The sequence below is a fragment of the Pelobates fuscus genome, chromosome 10 (genome assembly GCF_036172605.1).
Source record: "Pelobates fuscus isolate aPelFus1 chromosome 10, aPelFus1.pri, whole genome shotgun sequence".
Lineage (NCBI taxonomy): Eukaryota > Metazoa > Chordata > Amphibia > Anura > Pelobatidae > Pelobates > Pelobates fuscus.
The window spans coordinates 43,487,581-43,494,277 of record NC_086326.1 but is presented as its reverse complement, the minus strand read 5'-3'; the positions used below and the strand labels follow the sequence as shown (position 1 = coordinate 43,494,277).

At 39.0% G+C, this 6,697-nt stretch overlaps 1 protein-coding gene across 1 annotated transcript in view; it reads right to left on the bottom strand.

Moving 5' to 3' along the window:
- Positions 1–714: 714 nt before the first annotated feature.
- Positions 715–6,697, bottom strand: part of BTBD16 (BTB domain containing 16) — a 29,339-nt gene continuing 23,356 nt past the window's right edge. Inside the window, exons 10-11 of the transcript XR_010085565.1 lie at positions 5,868–6,056; positions 715–897 (exon numbers count right to left, since the gene is read on the bottom strand). The gene's annotated coding sequence lies outside the window, so the exon portion shown is untranslated. The remainder of the gene's footprint in view (positions 898–5,867; positions 6,057–6,697) is intronic.

The following is a 6,697-nucleotide window of genomic DNA, read 5'->3' as shown; positions in this document are numbered from 1 at the left end:
CTGATTGTGTATTAGTTGCCTCCTGACTGACCAAACTTAAAGGATCACTATAGTGTCAGGAAAACAAAGTGGTTTTCCTGACACTATAGTGCCGAGGGTGCCCCCACCCTCAGGGTCCCCCTCCCGTGGCGCCGAAGGGGTTAAAACCCCTTCAGCAGCTTACCTTATTCCAGTGCCGGGCTCCCTCGGCGCTGGTGACCTCTCCTCCCCCACAGACGTCAGCTCCCTCTGCCGACGCCAGCGGGGCGAATGCGCATGCGTGGCAGTGCCGCGCGCGCATTCAGGCTGTCAATAGGAAAGCATTTTTCAATGCTTTCCTATGGATGCTCTACGTGATGGAGGCATAATATGCCTCCGGCGTCGCAGATGCGCCTCTAGTGGCTGTCCGGAAGACAGCCACTAGAGGCTGGCTTAACCCTGCAATGTAAACATAGCAGTTTCTCTGAAACTGCTATGTTTGCATCTGCAGGGTTAAAACTTGAGGGACCTGGCACCCAGACCACTTCATTGAGCTGAAGTGGTCTGGATGACTATAGTGTCCCTTTAATGTAAAAACTTAATCAAGCTAAAGTTTTCAAGAAAAATGGGTGGTCTCGTTAGTTATTATTAAAATACAACTGAGGTAAATAAAAGTGAAACTGCTCACCACATCATGCATAAAGTAAACAAAAATAGACAAAAAGCAGCTATATCGTAGTTTATTTCATGTGCACTTTTACAAGGTTTTAGCTTATGGTATTATTCAACGTTTCATATGTTCAGACTCCCAACTAGATATGAAGTAAGTTCTAACTGTTGAAATACGTTATGGCCTCCTGTGGCCTAACTTAAAGTTGGTAGAAATAGGAAGGAATAGGTGACGTATAACGGAACTGATGGCAAAAACAATCTCAAAACCTGTAAATGGCAAAAACTATTTATTAGACAATTTGTCAATTTATTATTTTTTTTCAAATTTTTCAGGGATCCCAGGCATATATGGAAGCTACAGGACAGAAAGACTGGGAAGGCAGCCATACATAAAGATAAGTGGAGGAGATTAAACCAGGCCAAGGGGTGTATATACAGGTAGCAGAGAGAAAAAAAAGTAGGAAAAGGGCCTGGGCAAAATAATGATTTTAGGAAACTTCTCCATTAGACAATAATGGTTATCTTTTATTAATTTTTTTAGTTTTCTTATCTAATTTACATAAAGCTTTACCACAGATTCACAAGTATAGAGTTTCAATATAGACTTGTTACTAGTGCATTTTTCCGATCTACCCAATTTAAAGGGACACTGTAGGCACCAAAACAACTTTAGCTCAATGAAGCAGTTTTGGTGTATAAATCATGTTCCTGCAGTCTCACTGCTCAATTCTCTGGAGTTAAATCACATTGTTTATACAGCTCTAATCACACTTCCTTGCCAGTAACGTATACAGGCTTCCTAAACACTTCCTGTGAATAGTCATCTAATGTTTACACTTCCTTTATTGTACAGTCTGTTTAATGTAGAGTTTTTCTCCTGCTCTGTTAATAGCTTGCTAGACCTTGCAGGAGACTCCTATGTGTGATTTGAAGTGGTCATGGTGGTTAGAGTCTGGGTGTTCAGTGTGTTAGCTTTAAACATTGCACATTCTGACTTTTTGTTAATTGTGTGCTAGCTGCACCCCTAGCACATGTGACAGTGGCAGTACAGAACTCTGTTCCGGGATGCCTAATGTTAATACTGAGCATAAAATATGTCTGTTGTCAAACCTTTGAATGGACCTCAGTTTGGCTCCTGTGACATCAGACGGGAAGCGCCGAGCAGTGCTAGGAGCTTTTCCAAGCACTGGATGAAGGTAAGTAAAACCTTCATTTAGAATGCTTTTCAAGCGTTTGGGGGTGGGGAGGGGTCCGGATGAATATTGCCAGCAGGTCTTTATTCACAGGTTAAAATAAAGGGTTGGAGAAGCTTTTTAGGAAGAAAATATTATACATACTCTTCATAGAGCAGGCACTGTAAGGCATAAAGTTTAACGTATGGAAACCACCTATTTATTTAGGGAATGCTATCAAAGAACAAAGAACTATACTATTTATATAATATATGCCACTCTCCTTGATCTTAGCTGAGAGAACTTGTTAATTTCCATTGGTCATGGCTCAGAAAGCTATGCCAACATTCCATTAAACCACAGAACAAAACAGAGAAAATTACATTTAGCGCCACACCATTTTACATGGACCTACCCAATTTCTGACCTGAGAAATTGTCTCTTGAAATTATAACTCAGTTCCTGCTACATGGAGAATTGTAGAGAGAATATTAATCCACATTCTACTGATCGTTAGCTGATTGGAAGGAATCCTAATGGGATAGAGATTAAAATCTCACTACTGTCCTGCAATCAAATCAGTTCATTCCAAATCAGTCCAGTTTAATAGGCATTGCTTAGTGCAGTAAAATTCTGGACATTGAGGAGGAATGACAAGAAAAATTTAAACTTTATGTAAAATTTATCTTACTCGATTATTTAGCTTTTTTGTTACGTTAACATTTTATAAGTAATTTGTCAATCCCTTTGGTTAGTGAATACACCATACACCTAATAATGATTTATCTTTTTTTTTTTTAATTCTTTATTTTTGATGTGCATAAAAGGTACATACACGCAGGTAGGCCCAATAGCAGATGCTGGCAACTCAAATTAAACAGTTATATGTACCGTATCTTGTTTTTTTCATACTTTAATGCATGGGTACCCAAAAGGTAGATCCCACTATGTTTTGGAACAACAACTCCCATGGTGTTTTGCATGGCTTTAGAATGACTAAGCATCATGGAAGTTGTACAATAACCAATGTGTGAGCGCTAAAATCCCATGCAGATAATATGGCAGCGTTCACAAATACAATGCACAAAAGATTGTGAAAAGCAAAACAATAGTTACCAAAAAGAACGCGCTAAAATAATCTGTAAATATAAAGAAACAAATAATGGTGCAGACCATCTGGTAATAATAGTATGGGGAAAAGGTGTTATATGTAATAAACTCACATGTCCCAGAGCCCTATCACCCCTGGCTCTGGGTTTGAAATGCTCCTTGGGAGAGGGGATATTCCCACACTGCAGGATAGTCAGGAGGATATGTCCACTGATGATTCCGTTGTGCTGTATATAAAAGGAAAGAAGGGCAGGACCTCCAATTGAATAGTATCACAATTCGTTTTATTGTATAAAAAAGGTTAAAAACCCTTACTTTGGATGTGGTGGGTACAAACTCGCAGAGTCACCCACATAAAAGCATAAAACACATGTACTCGAAAAAAACGCTTCCTGGTTATGGTCCGGTCACGTGATCGCTTCCGGGTCCGCCCTCCAATGACGTCCGTGTGACGCGTTTCGCCCGCCTCCACAGGCTTCTTCCGACAACGTCATGGGGTTTCAGTCTTCCTTTTAAGTCCATAGTGCCGCCCTTCTCTCGCCTCATTGGTCGGGGGGCGTGGTTTCACACGATCTTTTTCAATCATTCAATTGCACACTAATAAGCTTCATAGACTTAACCCCTTCCAGCACCCACACTAAAATGGTTATATTCAGTGCCACATAAGAAATGGAATTATCCAAGTGATGTTAATCACAATTATTTCTAATGCATATATAGACCATATCTAAATTATTCTACATAATGATTTATCAAAGAGACATCTTCTTACTTCATTAAATTATATTTTTAAGTATACACAATGGATATTATACGAGGGTGATTGATAAAAATTCTATACAAACAATACAACGAAGATCAATTATATGTAGAATAATTTAGATATGGTCTATATATGCATTAGAAATAATTGTGATTAACATCACTTGGATAATTCCATTTCTTATGTGGCACTGAATATAACCATTTTAGTGTGGGTGCTGGAAGGGGTTAAGTCTATGAAGCTTATTAGTGTGCAATTGAATGATTGAAAAAGATCGTGTGAAACCACGCCCCCCGACCAATGAGGCGAGAGAAGGGCGGCACTATGGACTTAAAAGGAAGACTGAAACCCCATGACGTTGTCGGAAGAAGCCTGTGGAGGCGGGCGAAACGCGTCACACGGACGTCATTGGAGGGCGGACCCGGAAGCGATCACGTGACCGGACCATAACCAGGAAGCGTTTTTTTCGAGTACATGTGTTTTATGCTTTTATGTGGGTGACTCTGCGAGTTTGTACCCACCACATCCAAAGTAAGGGTTTTTAACCTTTTTTATACAATAAAACGAATTGTGATACTATTCAATTGGAGGTCCTGCCCTTCTTTCCTTTTATATACAGCACAACGGAATCATCAGTGGACATATCCTCCTGACTATCCTGCAGTGTGGGAATATCCCCTCTCCCAAGGAGCATTTCAAACCCAGAGCCAGGGGTGATAGGGCTCTGGATCATGGAAGTTGTAGTTTCAAAACATCTGGAGATCTACCTTTTAGGCACCCCTGCTTTATTCCACCTAATATATGTAAAATGTATTCATTAAACATTGAATTGTGCAGAATTAAAAAAAATAAAAAAATAATATATATATATATATATAAACAAAATAATCCTTTAGGCACTCACCCCTGAATGGTGTATAGATAAAGCTTGCCTCCGGTGCTTCCAGCGTCGTATATATATATCCACCAATGAAGAGGAGCACTCAGAAGGACTTTACAATCGTGAATTTATTATTCAAATAGTTTTACATCAGCATGTAAATCCTATGATTCAACGTTTCGACCCATCAGGGTCTTGAAAAAGACCCTGATGGGTCGAAACGTTGAATCATAGGATTTACATGCTGATGTAAAACTATTTGAATAATAAATTCACGATTGTAAAGTCCTTCTGAGTGCTCCTCTTCATTGGTGGATATATATATATATATATATATATATATATATATATATATAATTCCATAGGAAATATAACTATAGGGATGATTTCTTTAGGATTTTGGTTCTCTTGTGTGTTATTATATTTAGACTCTGCTTTCAATAGAGCTTGATCCAATATATCTGTTTTATATCGTCTCCCATCGGCGTCCGTATGCATGTGGATAACCAATAGCCGAAAGGCATTGGTGGCTGCCCGGGTAACGCACCTAATAGACCTGATTGGATGGTGAACCATGCTGTAGACGGCTGGAGGGATCCCCAAGTGCTCCGTGTAGGCGCCCGGGCACGGGAAACATGTCGATCAATTTACTGAATAAGGCTCAGCTCTAGTGGTGAGTAATTAATGTCTTATTTGTCCTATATAAAGCCTCTATCTGTAAGATATGTTTTATGTCCTGATGAAAAGTTCCAAGGAGGAACTGAAACGTTGACTGAAGGATATTTGACAATAAAGGAACAATTCATTACAAAGCCAGGAGTGCCCGTATTTTCTAATAAGGTATTTACAGTGTTTCTTGGCACCGGGTATTTTTTGACTGGAGGTTGGAGTGCAAAGGCTTGGATTTATTTTTAATATATATATATATGGAGAGAGAGAGAGAGAGAGAGAGAGAAACTGTGGCAATAGCCAAGAAGGAATTATTTATTTTTAATATGCTAAGCTTGACGGTTTTCATTATACACCAACTCACTGTTTAGTACATAAACCTATCTGTTTTTATATATTTTAATGTTATCTGGATAGGAATTTCAAAATGAGTATTAGTGTGCTCTTTCAGTTGTGTCTTTCCTAAAGTACATTTTCTCCTATTGATTTATCTTACAAATAACATTAGGTTAGCCTGTTTACATATATATGTCTATTTTTCTTTTGAGGTGAGATTGTAGACATGGTAAGCAGCTACACCTTAGAACTCTAACAATTAAAGCTCCCCCTGGTGGTAAGACCGATGTTGGTGCATTTTTCTTACCTGGCTTTTTCGGGTTTTGGGTGTTACTCCAAATTTTTGGGTTAAAGTACCAGTGGTGAATTCTTGACATTTTTTGTCTGCCAACCTCTGCACTCTAATCTCATATTGAATTTCACGTTCCTGCCGCAGACTGAAACATTCGTTCTCCAAGGTTTGATGAGACAACATGGGGTCTGTGTGTTTCAACCTCTATTAAATTATATATGTTTTAATTATTAAAAAACAAATAATCATATAAAACAGAGATCTATCAATCCTTCTATCTATCTATCTATCTATCTATCTCTGATTCTCCTGCTGAAAATGCTTTCCAATCCCCATTATAGGGGTTTTAAATTTGAAGTTTATTGGCAAATCACTGCAGCAATCTACATTAAATCAGTGAATTTCTGCGGAAAGAGTTCAGCGTGAAGACACTGAACGTAGAACGTGCGAAGATTGGACCTCGCCCAGCAAGTCCACCTAGAGCAGGGGTGCCCAAAAGTTGGATCCCTAAATGTTTTAAAACTACAGCTTCCATGATGCTTTGGTATTCTAAAACCATTCTAAAGGTATGCAAAGCATCATGGGATTTGTAGTTCTACAACAACCGGGGATCTAAGTTTTAGGCACCCCTGCCCTAGAGACTGTTCAAGTGGCAGATACTATAGGTGGACGTAGGCAGCAATGTAAACACTGTCTTTTCTCTGAACATGCAGCATTTACACTGCCAACCCTGCATAGAGAGGCTCTATGCTCCGAACTATTACATTAAGCTGTAGTCATTCTTGTGACTATAGTGTCCAATAAAAATCAGATACATCTAAAGATCAAAATGGAATATCTGGTAA